The sequence below is a fragment of the Chrysochloris asiatica genome, unplaced genomic scaffold (assembly GCF_000296735.1).
Source record: "Chrysochloris asiatica unplaced genomic scaffold, ChrAsi1.0 scaffold00003, whole genome shotgun sequence".
Lineage (NCBI taxonomy): Eukaryota > Metazoa > Chordata > Mammalia > Afrosoricida > Chrysochloridae > Chrysochloris > Chrysochloris asiatica.
The window spans coordinates 10,865,760-10,883,780 of NW_006408521.1; the positions used below are offsets into that span (position 1 = coordinate 10,865,760).

The following is an 18,021-nucleotide window of genomic DNA, read 5'->3' on the forward strand; positions in this document are numbered from 1 at the left end:
AACAAAAAACAAAATCACAAAGTAAAAAGAGGAAATACTATAGTTCCAAAAATTTCAAATACAGATGGAATCAAGTATATTTCAAGATAAAACAGATTGTTTTAAACTTGGGAAGAAATAATAACTTATAGGGTAACCTCAAAGAACATTAATAAACTGTTTTCTTAGAATAAAAACAAGAAAATTACAAAGATTTAGTAAACTTTAAAACAATAGTGATGAAAAAAATCTCTTTCACACACACACACACACACACACACACTCCACAAAATGAGCTCAGAAGAGAAACTTATGTGGAACAAAGAAACCAGCAGCACCACACACAAAAAAGTAATTTAAAATAACTACACACACTAAAATGATAGCAATTTACATCTATAAATAATTACACTGAATATAAAGAGATTAAGTACACCAACCATGAGAAAAAGAGTATCAGAACAGATAGGAAAACCAGACTCGTGATGTGCTGTCTATAAAAGAAACATAAACAGACTAAAAATCATTTCCAGTGCATAGTTAACAAAGAGGGACATTATATAATGATTAAAGGGTCAACTGAGCAATAGGGAATAACCATAATTGACACATATCTAATAGGGTAAAAATACAAAAATCTAACAGATTTGAAGAAAGAAATTGACATCTATACAATACAGCAGGACATTTTAATACACTTTTGATGAAAAACAGAACTAGAGAGAAACTCAACAATGACACAGATCTAAACAACACAATGAACCACCTTAAACTCATAAATATATACAGAACACTCCATCTAACAATTGCACAATGTACAATCTTTTCCAGTGCACATGACACATTCTACAGAACAGACCATATGTTGAACCACAAAACAAGTCTCAATAATTAAATGGGGAAAGAAAAAAAAAGGAAGGAAGAATTCCTCTAAGAAAACAATTAGAATACCCAATAGAAAATAGGCAAAAGACATAATAGATGTTTTTCAAACAGGTTCTTCAGATGTACATAAGCATATGAAAAATAAATAAAAATAAACCTTGCTATAACTCTAAAACTAAACCAATCACCACTCCTAGCTCTAGCCGAACTCCTGCCCATAATCCCAACCCTAACCCCCTAGTCTTAACCATAATCTTAACATGACATGAAGCTCTAGGTCTAACTCAGACCTAGTCAGAGTCCTAACCCTAAACTCCTTACTCTTAACCCTACTCCACAAAAAAAAAAAAAAAAAAAAAAAAAGAAGAAGAAGAAGAAAAAGGAGTTGCTTACTAGCGTAGAGCATTTCTACAGAGGAAGATGCATATAGAGGGAAAAGTACAAATTAAACCTTCTTGGCTCAATTGGGAGATCATGTTAGGGTTAAAAAGAGCAGGAGTAAGGCAAACCTATAATCTAGCATTTATCCTTAGCAACAAGACACCCAAAGTATAAAATTGAACTCATCTTCTAAATCAGAGGTGGGGAAGTTTTTTTCTCGAAAATTTATAACATCATTTACAGGTCATACTAAATTACCAATTTAAAAATTGGCCTGCTATATTTGGTCAACCATTTAATTAGCTCACCCCTAATGTGATGGCTGGACTCCTGGTGGGGTGTTGTAGGATCAGCACTGGACTGTGAACCATCAGCTGCTCCTTGGAAACCCTATACAGGGTCACTGTGAGTTGGAACCGACTTGAAGACACTTAACAACAACAAATATGTAATGGCTGGAATTGCAGTTGCCTTGGCAGGGCCAGGCCAAATGATTGCAGGGGCCTTAGAAAGCTGGTGGGTCGGATGTTCCCCACTCCTGCCCTAAGTGCTAAAGATGGTAAGTCTCTGTTGAATCTCACTTTCTGACTGTAAACTGAATTGCAACCTGTTAACATCTCTAAAAAAATCCCATATAGTCCTGAGTTCTGTGTGGCCACCGCAATGAATTATCAAACCCAGCTAAGTAGGCAGTACTGTTGGAGGAATGGTTGGTATTAAGACTTGAAGAGAAGGATGGACAGAGGAGGAATGTCTAACCTCAGTCTCACAAGAATCTACCTTGAGCTGATGCTGATGGTGATTCCTTTCCCCGCCTCCCTTGTGAAATTAGAGGAGCTCAGATGCCATCTCCCTACTGCCTCCATTTTTTTTTTTTTTTTTTTTAACAGTTTTTACTCTCCCAGACAGGTTAAACTACATTCTGGAATCACCTAGACTTCTTCCTTCTCTCTTGATTCATTATCAACCAGTGTGATGAAGGACTAGTGCCATTCACATCCATTCACTTCTCCTTTCTGGCTCAGGCATTCACACTCTCTAGAGGCCAGAGTCACAGAGGTTGAGTGTCTCCTAACTGCAGTTTCTTCCCAAGCAGGACTTGAAACCAGTTCATTCCAGTTTGACCCCCTGCTGAACCTTCCTGTGACCACCCCCAAATGTACTGATCAGAACCTACAATATATCACCTGGGAATCTAGTTAGAACGCAGATTCCAATTTAGTATATAAGGAGTAAATTTGCAAATTCTCAGCAGGGAGCAGAACCTGAAGGAACTGGTTTGAAGCCCTGCTTCCAACACATGGTCACCATCACATGATAAGTATCAAAATCCAACATGCTGTCATGTGGCAACCTTTTCCTCTCCGGATCAATCACACAACTATTATTTATATAAGAGTGAAGATGGAAATTAATTTGCTTTATAGGCAAAGTGCGCAAACATTTATGTAAATTAACGTATATTTTTAATTTTTTTTTGTTGTTTACAAAATTACTATAATCAATTATACTGGGCAAATTGCTAATGTGTTGGCTGTTACAGCAAGGACAGCAGCTCTCTTTCTATAAGGAGACTATGTAAAACCCACATAAATGAGTAATTCCATAAAAGCTAGCTGAGTAGAGTCACCAGAAAAAGGACTCATTTTGATGATCAAGACTATTTTCCGTAGCTGTTGAGTCGATTCCTACTCCTAGTAACCTGACAGGACAGAGTAGAATTGTCCCATCTGGCCAGGGTTTCCAAGGCTGTGGTATTTATGGGAGCAGAATACCACAGCTTTCTTCCATCAAGAGGCAGGTAGGTTCAAACTGCCAAACTTTCAGTTAGTAGCCGAGTGCTTAACCACTGCATCACCAGGACTCTAAATCAAGATTCAAGCAAGTACTAATTTCATATTCAAGATCTTGAAATAGTTAAAAACTGAAAGGGATTTTTTTTAAGTCTGAAAAATAAAATTGTGTGTGCATATGTCTGTCTGCAGACATATACAGATTACAGTGAGGTCTATGAGAAAGGGAGGGGATGGCAGCACACCAAGAAAAGAGAGAAACGATCGCATTTGTTTCTATTGTCCAGGATCCAATCAAACTTAATATTCACAGAGCAGGAACTTCATCCAAAAAGAAGGGAGGCTTCATAGATACGTTTAGCTGCAATTATAACTCAAAGTTCTTAAAAGATATTGCCAATAATCCTATGTTTCAGAAACAAGAAGGACCCCATTACCAACATGGGCAGAACATTCTAACAATAGAAAAAGGATAACTCTTTCTAGAATGTTTTCAAAGCCTAAATGCAAAGTACAAAGATTCTCATTATAGTTAAAAAGGGGGGAGGATAAATAGCCTGCAGACCCCAAAGATATGTTGTTCAGAATCATTCAAAAGCTGGCCTGCACTTCACCAACCTCCATCTTCACTTAAAAAATGACCTGTCAAATAAGAAAACTGATTTATCCATCGTTCTCCTAAAGCAGCTAGCATATTATCACCTCCATACCTAGGACAACATCAGGGCCTCTGTCTAGTCTCCTCTCACCCTTTAACTATTTATCTTTTCCATGTCCACTCAAGCTCCTCCTTTTCCTAAAACTCTCTTCCTGGGCCCAAGCCCTGGGAATATCCCCTTCCTCCAATGCTGGCACGCCTTTTTCTTGTATGTACATTTCACAACTAACTTATAATGCCTCAGTGTCTTCCTTCATTTTGAGGTCCTTGACCTTTCTCTCTCACCCGATTACAAAAATCTATCCTAGGCAGAAGACTGTACTTGAGATGCCTTGTATCCCTCAGGGCCTAGTAGAGTCTGAATAAATAGTCATTGTTTAAAATACATATCAGCCACAAAGGAGAAAGGAAAACTATCCCTTTGACAGCTGATTTATCAAGAGAAAAACAAATATTTAGCTGTTCAAACCAACTGGCAAGCAAAATTCAAGCGGCAGATGCTTTTCTTTGCTCCTTACGACATGTTTCAACAATACAAATTGCCAATGAGAAAGCAAATTCATTATTTCCAAAAGAGAAGTGAGGTTTACAAAGAGTGTTGTCACATAAAATCTCAGTTCCCCATACACTGAAGAGAACAGAGACATCAAGTCATTCCGTCTTACCTTTCAAGTAAGGAACACACACATACATATTTCACAGTTTTGCTGAAACATCCACTCCTTCTTAGATCTAAACATCTCTTTCAATGGATGTTACAAAGCTATTTGCTTACCTACAAGTGATCCTAACTATGCTGTTGGTAAGTACTGTCAAGTTGGTTCCAACTCATAGTGACCCTAAATTTTCCAAGGAGCGGTTGTTGAGTTTGAACCACTGACCTTGTGGTTCAAACCAACCTTGTGGCCCAGTGCTTATCCTACAACTCTAAGTAGTAGCAAAGGTCAGTTCTTTCAGGTAATTCATAACTACTAGAACCACCTTATGTATGTTCGTATAGTTTAAAGTCAAAAGTTTTATTTACTTACTATTTACAAGTAAAAATCTTCACCACACAAACACACACACAATATTTCCCCTTTTCCCCAACACACACATAAACACAGAGTCACTGGTATCCTTTGATAAGGGTTATTACATTTCTGCTTTTATGTGAGAGGAAAATAAACACTCTCATTGTTCTCAGAAAACTGTATCGTAAATCAGCTATCCTACTGTGCAATTAAATATCTTAATATAATCGCCTAAGACAAAGACAATGGTTTCCTAAACAAACATTCCCAGTATAAAGCGCCAAATGAATTAGTACTCTTTAGCTTGTAGGAAACAGAAACGGCACATGAAACAGAATAGGCAAAAGCAAGGTGGGGCGCACTGACTATAATAACCCAGCTGGATTTTTAAGATCAACTCAAAATAAAACATAACGAAACAGAACTCCACCAGGACAAAACTGTCAGCGCTCATCTTTACTCCTATAGGTTGGCCTTGTTTTTCCTTCCTGAAGTCTGCCCTCTTCCACTTAACTCCCAGCATTGTAATATACTTGTAATATAGAAAATTCTCAAGTAAGACTCACATTGGTTCAGATCGGGTGGCTAGGGTCTCATGACTGGCAGGCCACTAGTAGAACCACCTAGTTGGATTAGCAGGCAGTGAAGTAAGTTGTCCAGAAAAAGGTGGTCTGCTTCCCAGAAGGGAACAGAAGGTTTGTCTCTCTGCACCCAAAACATTACTACCTGTCAACAAATTACTTTTTTTTTTTTTTTTTTTTTTTTTATCTCTAATGGGAAAGCTTAGAGCAGTCTTCAACTCCATTCTGAAAGTTTACTTATTTTGTCTAAGTCAATGCACTCCTTACCTGGCACTTGAAATTCACTAGAGACAAAATGCTATAAATAGAGGTTGGCTTCTCTGGCCAGTCCTTAAAAGTCCATTTAACTCAGCAGTGTATCTGAAGTATATTATTATTAATATACATACAATGATGTTAAAATACATGCTACCCAAGAATATAGTATTGTTGTTGTTGTTGTCAGGTGCCATCGAGTTGGAACCATATCATAGTGACCCCATGCACAGCAGAACGAAACAATGTCCAATCCTGGGCCAAAGAATATATTATCAGAATTTTCAATAATACTTCAAATAATATTACTAGACTAAATATTATCAATAATATTCCTAATACTATACTCAACCCCATTATAACATTGCTCCTACAGAAAGATGTATTTGAAATTCTACTGAGGAAGTCTAAAACATGCTCCATTCCTAGTAATGACAGTATCTTTCAATTCATACATATGCTCTCATATTTAATTCATATACACCACAGCAAAGCAGGTGCTAATTAACTCCACTAAACCCACAAAGAAACTCAGTATGATTAAGGTCAAATGGCAACTTTCGAAACCATGTATGTTTGACTCCAAAGCTGGAATTCTAATACACATAACAGTCCCACAGGGTTGGGCTTACAGGGGAGGAGAAAGAGAGCTAACCTTTCTGACTTTGTTAATAACGACATTTCTCTACAGAGACAAGCAGGGACTAGTACGCTGTCATAGTCAATGAGCAGATTTTGTCTTTCTACATCCTATTAGGAGAAGGATGCACTTAGCTGTATAAACAGTTAGCTGTGTTTCACACCTTCAAATGGATTTGAAGCATGCAACAGAATATACTTAACATATTTAAATCATGAAACATATTTTTAAAGCCAACACCACTCAACCTAAGAAACAGACCATTGCCAATCAACTACAACAGCTTCCCTTGTCTGACTGAGGCTTACAGCCATTTCTTTTTGGAAATCTTGGACCAAAAAGTTTGAGAGCCATTGGTCCAAAATGTGATTAAAAAAAAAAAGAAGAAGAACCATGCGCCTTTTGAAAGCAGACTGGAGAGGTCCTCTAAAGCAATGAGCTTTTTAAAAATAAAAATAAGCTGAATTTAATCATAAAAGAAGGTAACAGCTAACTTGTGCATTTGTCTTAACAGAGAAATGATCAGTCAGAGAGACCTCTATGAACCATATATGTCTGACTCCAAAGCTGGAATCCTAATACACATAACAGTCACATAGGGTTGGGATTTTGGTTTCAAGGTCAAAGTCAAAACTACTCACAAGGAATATGAAAGTAAACTAGATTTCCTTGACACATGGCCGCTCATTAGAAATGTGACTGGAAATTACGATTGGTAAACTCAAAATCCTCCCAAATTAAAGTGAGTTATTCCTAAAGTGTAGTGGTTACAAATCGGGCTGCTAACCTCATGGTCAGCAGTTCGAAGCTACCAGCTATTCCACGGGAGAAAGATGAGGCTTTCTGCTCCCATAGAGATTTACAGCCTCGGAAACCCTGTACAGTGTTCTCTATGAGCCGGAACCAACTCCACGGCATTTAACAACAATTCCTAAACAAGACTAGGAAGAAAGTTCTTGTGAATTACTTCAGAGAGTCAATCCTGAAACCCCTATGGACAGAGTAATAGTACAACCTGCAACTGATGATGGGCAGCATTTCATACCATTATGTTTGGGGTCGCTATGAATCGGCGGATGAATTCACAACTGCTAACCACATGGTTTTCAGTGACTAGCGATTCGGAAGTAGTTTGTCACTCTTTCTTCCTAGTCTGTCTTTGTTTTGTAGCTCATCTGAAACCTTTCCACCATGGAGAAGGATGTCATGCTGGGTAGGGTGGAGGGTCAGAGAAAAAGAGGAAGACCTCCAACAAGATGGATCAGCCAGGTGGCATCATTGATGGACTCGGGGGTGGCAGCGGTGGTGAGGTTGGCCCAGGATCGAGCATTGTTTCGTTCTGCTGTGCATGGGGTCGCTATGAGTCGGTTCCGACTCGATGGCACCTGACAACAACAACAACAACCACATGGTTTGCCCATGCCAGAACTTTAAACACTCTTAGACATCATAAAAAGAAAAAGGAAAGGAAACCCAAACTAACAATTAACTTTATTTCATACATTACAGAAAAGAGAACCAATAACTGGAGGAAAAATCAAAGAAAATAGTTAACAGTTTACAAAGGGCTTAATTTTATAATTGAGTATAAAGCCATTTGTGCTATGGAAAAAATTTAAGATATTTGGAATGTGAAGGTAATGAACTTACAATATATATTGAAAGAAAGGCCATATTTTATATATATGTCCTTTATGTATGCTAAGCAGTTACTAAGTCAATAAACTAAAAACTCCAAATAGTGAATAAGGCAGTCTAAAATGTATCACAAAGCAATGGTGCTCCAAAACAGCTTAGCGACATCACATAAGAAAATGGGTACAGCTAAATGACACAGGTCACTTATTACCAACATGGCAGTCTTCCTTCAGCATCCAACACTATCTCCTTGTTTTATATCTACCTGGATACAGTCTCCGACGTGCTACACTCAAAGACTCCTGAAGGCTTTGTCCACGGCTCAGATTATTTTAAATCTCTGAGTCCAGACCTTGACACAAGATATACTCAATAAATGTTTGAGTAAAATAATGAGTCATCTTGGTCAACCCAAAATACCTATTTGAGTAGTAATTTGGATTGATAACCTTGGAAGAGAGTGGACCTTTTTCGATGCATGGAAGAGACTGGTGGGGGCATTGTGCCTCTAGTTAAAAGAGAAACCATCCATGCTAAGCATGTGTGTGTGTGTGTGTGTGTGTGTGTGTGTGTTTTAGGTCTGAAAGGATGAGAGGATAGCATGGGAGCATGTGGTAAATTATGCTGCAGTAACGAATGGTCTCCAAATTTGAGAGGTGAACTATTTGGTATATTTCTGTCTCCTGTTTGGTCCCTTGTGAGTATACTGTGGCTGGGCTCAATATCCTCTTCACTCTGGGACTAAGGTGAAAGAACATCCTGGTCATGCTGGTCTTGGAGCAAAGAAAAGAGAGAAATGGCAGAACCAGACCAGCCTCTGAAAGACGCTTCAGCTCCGGAGGCAGATGCTACTTCCCTCACTTATCTCATTCCAGTGGCCAAAGTAAGCCTAGTAGTCAAATCATAGGTGGGACAGCACAACCCTTCTGGAGAGATGGAGGGATGGTAGAGAACAGTCATGAAAATTTTGTTAATAACGTGATTTATCACAAAGACAAAGGAAATGGCTACATCAGGGATCAAAGAAGGTTTCTTGAATGGTCAACAATTACTTTAACTCAAAGATGAGAAGGTAAGGGGACAGGGAAGCTAGATTACTGAAAACAGAACAACCAGAGAGGACATAAATAAGAATGTTCCTGCATTATAAAGAATGGGAAGAATGGCACTGAAGTGTCTGTAGAAACTGTTGAATGGGAACCTAAACTGCTATATAAACTTTAATTGAAAACACAATAAAGTTTTTTTTTTTTTTTTTTTTTTTTAAAGGCCACCAGTTCTAAAAAGCAGCAGTCACTCGTTTCAGATATCTCACTATGCTCACACACCATTCCAGTAAGGTCCAGCCCTTATTCAGGTTTCCTGAATTAGAACTCCAGTGCTCTCCCATCCACTTGTTAAGTGCCATTGAGTCAGGTCCAACCCATTGCGACCTGCTAGAGAGTTTCCAAGGAGAGGCTGGTGAGCTGGAACCACCAACCTTGAAGTTCAAACCGACTTTGCAGTCTAGCGCATTAACCCATTGCCCTCCCATCCACTAGGGCAAGTCAAATGCTTCCATTTCACCTGCAAAATAGAGAAAATCCCTAGACTCATCCCAAGAAGGTACATTTAAAACATTTGGAACAATGAAAGTCTGTGCATACAAGCACTCAGTGAGTGTAAGAGCGTATGGTGATGACAACTGCTCCCAACAAGTCTTTCTGTAAGGAAAAGAAAGAAAGGAGAGAGTCTTGGCTTCAACAGCAGGCAGGTTTATTGAGAGTAAACCTGGGAGGGGATACTCTTAAGTCACCAGAGGAGACCAAGAGCCCGTCTGTTCTCTTACAGACTGTGGTATTTAAAGGCCTTGTGGTCTGGGTACAGTTCTGGTGAGTTTACAATGGGGGGAGGGGGGGAGGTAATGGAGATTTGGGCAGGGGTATGGAAATTTTCCTGAAACCTGCAATTTCCGGGGGGAGGGTCTCCAGGTGTAACAAAGACCCAAGCATCCCAGGACCCCATTCAGTGTCAATTGGGGGTAGTTGCAATGCCATTCTGTTGATCAGGGGCAAGGTCCTTCACTTTCTAAATAGATCTTTCAATATTTAGTTACAAAGAATTTTTAAAACTCCTTAATGTACAAAGGCATTTATTAATGACCTTTATTCCACTACTCAAAACCACGACTCTCTAGTTTTGTCTTTTTGTTTTTGTTTTCCTGGTAGTGGGTTACGAGTTGAGATGCTAACCACAGGGTCAGCAGTTTGAATCTACCAGCTGTTCCGCAGGAGAAAGATGAGGCTTTCTGCTGCCGTAAAGATTTACAGCCTCAGAAACCCTATACAGGATCGCTATGAGTTGGAACCACCACCACACACACACATTTATTACTTATTCACTCCATAATGGGTCAGTTTCTTAAAACTCTCAAGATTATAAAAAAGGATCATTCTGTTATACGGAGTCCTGGTGTGGCGCTGTAGAATAAGCACTGGACTGGTAACCACAAGGTCATTGGTTCATATCTCCCAGCAACTCCTCAGAAACCCAATACAGGGTGGCTATGAGTAAGAACATACTCAATGGCATACAACAAGATTCTGTTATGTGTCAGTGCCAACTCCAAGGCAACTGACAGTAGCATTCTTGCCTGAGCTGTTAACAATTTTATTTCCTTCCCAAATAAGGGAAATTAAGAGAGCAACTGAAGGTGCTCAAAGTCATTCACTTGATGGTGTAGATGACAACATGGAGTGCAAGTAAGAATGGGATAAAAGACAGTCAGTCCATCTTTTGCTGCCAGCTTTAATTAGCACTCTACTATTCTACTTTCTTTGTATTTTGGTAAGCTATAACTCTAGTCGCCTTCCTTTTCCACTTCTGCTCCCTTGCTCAAATTGTTTCTTTTTTTTTTTTTTTAAGTTTTAATTGTGAATTGAGTGAAAGTTTACAGGGCAGATCATCAGTTTTACATTCAAACAAAGCATATTCTTTGTTTCATTACAATGATTATAATCCCCTCCATGTACCATCAGTACTTATAATATTTCTATTTATTCATTTTTAGCTTTTTTTTTTTAAACACTCAGGCATATATAATAATTTAAACTACTACAATAAAGAGCTCTGGTAGCATAGTGGTTATGAATCGGGCTGTGAACCTCGGGGTCAGCAGTTCTAAACTACCAGCTGTTCCGCGGGAAAAAGATGAGGCTTTCTGCTCCCATAAAGATTTACAGCCTCAGAAACCCTGAACAGGGTTGCTATGAGTCAGAACAACAAACAACAACAACAAACTACCAAAGGGCACATTCTACAAGTGTGCCTCCTGGCCACCAGCTCTCAGTCCCTCTCTTTCCATGAATCTAGAGTCCTCAGCTGCTCCCTATCTCCATGTCCCCATCTCTGCCTCCATGTCTGATGTCGCTGCTTCTCTAGATAAGGTCCCACATTCTGCTTGTGCTCGTCTCTCTTAATGGTCCTAAGGTCCTCTGTTTCTGGACTGTAAGATTAACTACTGCCCTGTTTTTGTTACAAAATTTCTACCTTTACAATTGTGACAGTCTCAATTAGTCATGATAACAATTACTCACGATTGAATTATAAGAATCTTATCCCCATCTCTTTCACCAGACCCATCTAGATAAGATGAAAACTATTCAGTAGGGACTCTATCTTCCTGCTCAAACTGTTTCTTCTGCTTAGAATGTTCCCTAAGTACTTGACGCTAACTCTATTCAAATATCCTGACCAAATAAATCACTGGAGAGTTGAACCAAGATAGGTGCACAAAGCTGTTTATCACAGCGTGTTTTACAAGAACGAAAAGTGCAAGCAATCAGCCTTAAGGCATAAAGAATATGGCAGGACACAAGAAAACTGTTAATAGTGTTTGTCTCTGACTAGTGATAATATTACTGAGTTTTCTATTTTGAAGAATTTTTACATTCTTTCCAATTAATACTGTAATTTTATAATTAAAATTTTTAATAAAGCAGTATTAACCATTAAATGGCCTTCTGGTGTGGCGCTGTGGGTTAATACGCTGGACTGCAAAGCTGGTTTGAACCACAAGGTCTGTGGTTCAAACTCACTAGTCGCTCTTCTGAAACCCTACACAGGGTTGCTATGGGTTGGAACCAAATGGATGGCACTTAACAAGAACAACCATAACTACCACCATTAAATGAACTTCTTGTGTGGTGCTGTAGGATCAGCACTGGACTGCAAACCACAAGGTCAGCAGTTCAAAGGCACCAGTTGCTCCTCAGAAACCTTACACAGGGTGACGGTGAGTCAGAACTGCCTCACCAACGGCACTTAACAACAATCACCATTAACTACCCAACTCAAATATTATCTTCAAATGAATACCTCCCTGATCTAACCACTATTATTGCCACCAGCAAACTCTTCTCTTTTTCCTGTTTGCAGTACTCCTGTGTATGTTTGTAAGATCCACATCATTTAGGTTTGAAATTACAGACAGGACGTTCAACACCTGAGGGAAATAAGCCTGTCGTGGTGGTACTGGAATCCACCCTCACAACCCAATACTTCCTAAGCAGCAACCGATTATCAAGTTTGTTGATGTAAACATAACGTAAGGCTCTAAACTTTGAATGTTTAGACACTATACTCTGGTAGCGCAGTGGTTATGAATCGGGCTACGAACCGCAAGGTCAGCAGTTCGAAACTACCAGCTGTTCCATGGGAGAAAGATGAGGCTTTCTGCTCCCATAAAGATTTACAGCCTCGGAAACCCTTTTCAGGGTTGCTATGGGTCAGAACCGACTCAACAGCACATAACCACCACCACCACCATACCCCTAGCACCTCTCTAATCTAAATTTCCTTTGTATAGGGAATGCTCTCTGGGGAGAAATATTATAAAATGTTTAATCTGTGAAGAAATTCCTCTGTTAATTATTTCTTCAAATACTAATTATTGCTTTCAAATAACCAAAGATACCCTTAACTCAATTTGATCCAGACATGTGTTATATTTCCTAATCCAAATGCAAGTCTCTAATTTCTAATCATAGCTTCCTCTTGAAATGGGAAATAGTACTTCTGAAATAACTCAAATCCATGCCTGACTCAGTGGGAATTACAAATACCTTTTGTTTCCAGAGGCATAAAGGAAATGAATGTTTTAAAAGTATGTAAGCCTGATTCAGCTATCAGGAAATTAACACAAATTAATGTTTTGAAATATCCAAAGAAGTTTCTAAGGTTCAATAAAGAATGTGTTTTGAGAACTAGGTGGGTGAGACTTTAAAATAAAAACAACCACCACAATCTCAGCTGTTACTTAGCAATTTCAGGCTTCAATTGTTCCCTTCTAAAGGGCAAGTTAGAAAAATGAAGAGGCAAACACTCAGATATCTGGTTCAGTTTCCTTTCTCTCCTCCATCTTACTCTCCAAGATTTTAATCAAGCCAGTCTAAAGTCTAAGCTGCCCAGGTCTTCTTCTTGTTGCTGTTTTAAACTCTCTGAGGCAATTCATTTTTCATTGAAACTTCATTGTTAAAGGCAAAGCTGCATGCCGAGCGTTGGTGTCAAGAATCCTGGTTGTTTGTCCTTGAAGTGGCAGTAAGCTGAAGGAAGCTAGAATTGAGAGTCTGGGAAGAGAGAGAAGTCCGTCCAAAAGGGATGAACAGTCTGATCTACCTTCAAGCATGTCACTCAACAGCGAGAGGAGACAAGCTATGCCAGCCAGGATAACTTACACAGCTGAGTCAACAACTTCAAACTCCAGTCACACTCCGGAGGAAAACTGATTTAAACTCTAAATTGGTCTCAGCACTTATCTTCAGTTCCAGAATTTATGTAAGCAAGACAACTTGCCTTACCAAGCACTGATTCAAAACCAAGCCCTGCTTTTATCAATTAAACCAAACTCTCACCACCAGGGCTGAGACAGATAATTAAAGAACTGCTGCTTAGAAATACCTTAACAACAGGAAACCTACAATCAGCAGTGCCCTGGAGCTGAATCACACAGGCTCCCTTAGGCCAATTGTTAAATTCTCAGGATTTTTATAAGACAGTTGTTAAGTAAGGCCATGGTTGAAACTTAAGTTAAACTTAAAATTGAATTACACTAGAAACAAAGGAAATAAACAGTCAAACATTATCACTCTGTAAATATTTTACTACTTGATATTATCTACAACTATTTTGTGCCTGTATGGTAGAAAAAGGCACACCTTTTTCCAACTAAGTCTGGTGACATGTCCTTAGTAGCTTGAAATCAGCCATGGTGCTTGTATACACACACAGAAATCCACAAACACTACAAAGTCTCCTCGGTTGGTCGAGGTCCAACTTGTTAGCATTCTCCTGCACATCAAGTATCTACAATGTTAGCTCATCACTGCTTGACAACAGCTAGGAAGTTTAAGCTGCCCAATCTTTTGAGTCAAAATAAAAGGCTAAAATTGTAAATAAAAATTCCAATACAGAGAAGTAACACCATCTATGGTGCCTCCACTACGTACCAGTCACAGCACTAGGTACTAGCTACACAGGTTTTCATTTCCTGAGAAGTTTTATCGTCTCCAATTTACAGATGAGTCAACTGCGATTTTGAGAACATGAGTACTAAAAAGCACAAGAGCAAGAGTCAGGCCTAAAAAATATGACTGACTGAAAAACATGCTACCTTTTCACTAAGCCACCCCAGGTAGTTACATTGTCACTGTCATAATGAAATTTAAATCAACCACATGTAACTGTCACATAATTCTCAAACATTAACTGCCTCTAGTGTATAAAAAAGGGCATTCACAGCAGGATATGGACAAGTGCAGGCAAAGAGCACATTGTATTCCCATTCACCCATGTGCTCATATTCACCTCCAGTGGGGCGCTGTGGGTTAATGCGCCAGAGTGCAAAGCTGTGTGAACTGCAAGGTCGGCGGTTCAAGCTCACCAGCAGCTCCTCTGAAACCCTATACAGGGTCACTATGGGTCGGAACTGACTCGATGGCACTTCACAACAACAACAACAACAACAACGATATACTCACAGAAGGAACTCAGTGAGAAAGGAGGCCCAAGGAACCACCAGAGCCAAGAATTTCTGCCTTTGAGAAAGGTATTTTCAATTAAAAATGAAAAGTCGATACTGCGTCTAAATCCTTTAATGATGCTGTAAATACTTCTGCTCTCTCCACCAAGTTGGTGCACCCAACTTAACATGACACATCTTACCAAGACAAACATAGGCAAAACCAAAATTTCTCAAATGTTAATACCAATTTTCTGAAGTATATGGATATTTACTTTTTATGTTCTCTTTTAGACTTTAAAGCTATTTGTCTGTCCCGTCCTTTTATCATGGTTGCTTACAGAAAATTCGCTCTGCAGCAAATAGACAACAAAGAACTAAGAAAAATTACTTACTGATTACTTCAGAAAATTCTTGTCATCTTGGCTTCCTATAAGTTACCGGCTTCTCCCATTGTTCCAGTACATTTCCATCACCTGTCACAATTAGAGAAAAATACAATTAGTTAAATGTTTAATAAAGGCCTTTTTTGCTTTATAATGTGTTACACAGAGAAAAAGATAGTTTTCTCTTCCTTTTTATTGAAAAACAAAAAAGAAAAGAACAATATATAAGATCACCCCAAGAGAAAAAGAATTTAAAAACAGCAGTATACCTACTGTTGAGGACAAGAGTGAAGAACCCTTCTCTCTCTTGGGTTTTCAGAAGATATTTTTAATCTATTTCCTAGGCAAGAGTAAGTAACCTATTTTCTTTCTCCTTACATCTCTCCAAAAGTGACTAATTTGCCTTGGTAGGACTGAAGAATGCATTGGCTTAGCACTTAACCACTGCACTGAGCTAGGCAAAAAAGAGATAGCTCCCTCCAGCTCTCTCTAACTCTAGAACCACCTAATTTTCACTCAGTAAGCAGGACAGTGGCTGCCTACTCTTTGGGAGAAGCCAGCTGTTGGTTACAACTTCTTGCCAGGTGTTACTGGATGACTAAATCAGAATGGCTAGGGTGGAATACATGTTTTGGTTTCAGAAAAAGAGGCTAAGAGACATTTTTTAGTTCTCCAATTCTGTTTAAAGGAGCTCTGGTGATGCTGTAGGATAAGCGCTGGACTGCTAAATGCAAGGTCAGCAGTTCAAACCCACCAGTTGCTCTGTGGGAGAAAGATGAGGCTTTTTGCTCCTATAAAGATTTACTGCCTAGGAAACTCTATACAGGGGTGCTGTAAGTTGGGATTGACTCAGTGACAATGACTTTGGTTTTGATTTGGTATTCTGCTTTATCAGTAATCCCCAGTCTATATTTCTCAAATTGTTTAAAATTTATAGGATAGGAAAAATGGGATTAATGACCCAAATCTTCAAATTTTCCAAAGGATACCACTCAGATAAAACCTTGCTCAAATTCCTATCCCTTACTTGCCATATCACCTTGGAAAAATCCACCTGCCTTTTCCCAGCTTCTATTTCATTTCTTAAAAAAGACTCACTTCCCCTAAACTGTGGCCGCAAGTATGAAATAAGATGAAAGATGGCATCTGCCACAGCACAGCATGCTATGATATGGCAAGGACATCTGTCACCAGTCAACACTTAATGCTCTAGAATCAGACTGGTTATGCACTATGCCCCCATATGTCCAATTCACCAAATACTGACAACCATGTATCATTCAAGGAATATGGGCAGCAAATGCCTGCCTTGTTCCAAGAGAAAGCCATTCAAAACAAGGTTTTACTTATTTTTAAACTTTTTATATTTTAGAATCAGCAACATCAGGATAGGATTTAGCGTTTCTTTGCCTCTCCAAAGTAGCTACTCCACATATAATGCTTTGAACCAGTTCACATATAATAGTACATTGTCCACATTAAAATAAGTTGCTTCTATGAGGTAGAATGCAAATGTTGCTCATTTCTCATGAAGAACATATGACTGTAGGGAGATACCAATGATAAAACCGAGACCTCTGTTAATCATTTTAAACCTAACTGATGTGTAATTCTGAGAGATGAGACGAATATTAATGGTACCATGAAAGAAAGGGTGGGATGAGTTGTCTGAAGAGACAGAAGCCTGAAGTTCTACAAACTGAATGGTAGGGGAGTTGTGGTTTGGTTAAGGAGGGAGGTAAATTCAGGCAGCTTCCTTGGTAACAAAGAAAGCTGTTGCTAATATAAATAAAAATAGCAAGGAAAGAAGGAGGAGTAGTCAAATCTTAAAGTTAAGCACAACATGATATAGGTTGGCAATTTCTGTATTACAAGGAACATGCTCATTGGCTATTGATGGCTTTATATGTCTAGTTACTTGCCAGGAATGCTTAAAAGCATGGAAAGATGGGGTTGGTCTGGTATAGATTTAAAATAAAAAGGCTTGAACCTCACCTCTGCTATTAAACAGCAGTGTGCTCTTTGTCAAGGACTTTACTCCTTCTAAACCTCAGTTTGAAGGTCTGTAAAATAAGGACAATAATCTATGCCTTGCAGAGTAGCATATACTAGAGACTCTATGTATAGTGCCCAAGGAGCTCTGGTAGTGTAGTGGTTACGAATCCGGCTGCAAACCACAAGGTCAGCAGTTCGAAACTACCAGCTGTTCTGCTGGAGAAAGATGAGGCTTTCTGCTCCTCTTTTTAAAGATTTATAGCCTCGGAAAACCTGTACAGGGTCGCAATGAGTCGGAACTGACGCCACGGCACACAACAACAACATGTACGGTGCCCAGTATGTAATTACATAATGCTCTGAGTTTAAAACAAAACCCCTTCATTTGCTACAATGAAAAACCTTTTTAATCAAGACATAGAGTAACAGAATGAATAAGAAAACATGATTCATCAATAAATTGTCTACAACAGACCCAAAGACAAAAACAAGCTAGAAATCAGAAGATGAAAAATCATGTATCATACAAATGGGAACCAAAGAAGAGCAGGAGTGGCAATATTAATTTTTGATAAAATAGACTTTAAGGCAAAAGAACAGGAAAAGAGACAAGGAAGGACATTAATGATTATAGGATCAGTTGAACAAGAGGACAAAACCATGATAAATATCTACATACCCAATGAGAGGTCCCCAAAATACATTAAGTCAAACTTTAACCCAATTGAAAACTCCACATATAACAGGAGTTATAACAGGAGACAGAGCAATTCAAAACTCAACAAAGACATAGAAGACTTAAAACAACACAATCAACCTC

General features: G+C 38.8%; 1 protein-coding gene across 1 annotated transcript in view; it reads right to left on the bottom strand.

Moving 5' to 3' along the window:
- SGMS1 (sphingomyelin synthase 1) overlaps positions 1-15,298 on the bottom strand; it is a 149,192-nt gene extending 133,894 nt beyond the window's left edge. The window contains exons 1-2 of the mRNA XM_006831113.1: positions 15,216-15,298; positions 2,184-2,192 (exon numbers count right to left, since the gene is read on the bottom strand). The gene's annotated coding sequence lies outside the window, so the exon portion shown is untranslated. The remainder of the gene's footprint in view (positions 1-2,183; positions 2,193-15,215) is intronic.
- Positions 15,299-18,021: the final 2,723 nt, after the last annotated feature.